The following is a 2,217-nucleotide window of genomic DNA, read 5'->3' as shown; positions in this document are numbered from 1 at the left end:
CGCTGCGGAGCACAGGCTCCGGACACGCAGGCCCAGAGGCCATGGCTCACGGGCCCAGCCGCTCTGCGGCATGCGGGATCTTTCCGGACCGGGGCACGAACCCGTGTTCCCTGCATCTCAACCACTGCGCCACCAGGGAAGCCCAGGCTTCTTTTTAGCGTGATGAAATGTTCTCAAATTGATTGTGGTGATGATTGCACAACTCTGTGAACATACTAAAAACCATTAAACTGCACACTTTAAAATGTTGTGTTTTATGGCATGTGAATTATGGCTCAATAGAGCTGTTATAAAATAACAAATGCTGGAGAGGGTATGAGAAAAGGGAACCCTCCTACACTGTTGGTGGGAACGTAAGTTGGTGCAGCCACTACCGAAAACAGTGTGGAGTTTCCTCAGAAAACTAAAAATAGAATTACCATATGCTCCAGCAATCCCACTCCTGGGCATATACCCAGGCAGCACTATAGTTCAAAAAGATATTTTGCAGTGGTTAAGAATCCGCCTGCCGATGCAGGGGACACGGGTTCGATCCCTGGTCTGGGAAGATCCCACATGCCGCGGAGCAAATAAGCCCGTGTGCCACAACTACTGAGCCTGTGCTCTAGAGCCCGTGAGCCACAACTACTGAAGCCCGTGTGCCTAGAGCCCGTGCTCGGCAACAAGAGAAGCCACCGCAATGAGAAGCCCCGTGCACCGCAACGAAGAGTAGCCACCGCTCACCACAACTAGAGAAAGCCCGTTGTGCAGCAACAAAGACCCAACGCCAAAAATTTTCAAATAAAATAAATAAATAAATTTTTTTTTTTTTTAAATCACGAGTTTAAAAAAAAAAAAGTTTGGTGGCAAGGGAGCTGCTCTGCTACGTACAAAACCCCGGCCCAGAAGCAGGTCGTCTACGAATGATCTAGCACAGGTTCCCCACAAACGTGTGGTACGTGATGGGCAAGGGGGTGGCTGCCTTTCCAGCCGTGCCCTGTGTCCCTGTATGAAGGGCTCTCCACACCGGACCCCGGTCCTGTGAAGTCTACCAACTCTGTGATTGCCAAACATGTCAGTGCAATCTTGGTGCTTCAACAGGACAGTAATCACCCACTCTGGACTCCATTGGCTGCTAAATGAACAGTCATTGCTCCTCTCCCTTCTTCCTTAGTTATGGACCCCTAATATTGTTCAGAAGACAACAGGAGCAGTGAAGTGGGCCCTGCCCCAATCCCCAAGGGATGTTTAAAGTTTAGTATAAGAGCCAATGAGACAACCTCATTTCCTTTTGCCAGGTACTTGCTTCCTCAGCATCCCTTATAGCTTTGAGTATAAAATGCAAGAATAAAGACATAAATTGAGGTAAGAACTGGTAAGCAAGAAGAAACCAGGACTTGATGATTTGGGAAATTCTCAGCCTATCTAGATTGCAAAAGATGCTAAAATTAGGAGACTCACTGTTAGGAAAACATGCTTTAGAGAGAAAGCCTAGGGTGTGTTTGGACAAACTTTTGCTACTGCCTGGAAAGGATCAGAAGGCCAGAGTAATCCTGTTAAGAGTGCTCTTTAAGAGATTTAGCACATGACTCATGGATCCCTCCAGATATTTCAGCAGAAGCCAGGAACAGAGATGGGATTATCTAGGAAAGAGGACTCTCTTGTCCAGTGAAGTGTCCTGTGACATACACAGGAGACCCACAAAGTTCTTGAGGATGTTATATCAGCAAAAACTCTGCCGGCAAGGACTGAAAGGAACAAGAGAGGGGGAAATTAAAGAAAGCTCTAAAAGTTCTCTCAAAATATTAGGAAATATGCTAATATGCTTCTATGTTACTCAGCTACAAACATGTGCTACCCTTCAAGAAAAAGGAGTGGTGACTGTGAGGACGGAGGTACAGGTCCAGAGGGTAGAGCTAAGAGCCATGGAGGATTATTTCCAGGCCTTGAAACCTAATGGAGTTTGCTAGGCTGGATTTCAAAATTGCTTGGAACCAGTGACTCCCTTTTCTCTTTCCATTTTCTTCCTTTTTTTTTTTTCTTGCGTTATGCGGGCCTCTCACTGTTGTGGCCTCTCCCATTTGCGGAGCACAGGCTCCGGACGCGCAGGCTCAGTGGCCATGGCTCACGGGCCCAGCTGCTCCGCGGCATGTGGGATCTTCCCGAAACGGGGCACGAACCCGCGTCTCCTGCATCGGCAGGCGGACTCTCAAGCACTGCGCCACCAGGGAAGCCCCA

The sequence above is a fragment of the Lipotes vexillifer genome, unplaced genomic scaffold (assembly GCF_000442215.2).
Source record: "Lipotes vexillifer unplaced genomic scaffold, Lipotes_vexillifer_v1.1 scaffold426, whole genome shotgun sequence".
Lineage (NCBI taxonomy): Eukaryota > Metazoa > Chordata > Mammalia > Artiodactyla > Lipotidae > Lipotes > Lipotes vexillifer.
The sequence above is the reverse complement of the archived record's forward strand: the minus strand, read 5'-3'. Positions refer to the sequence as shown.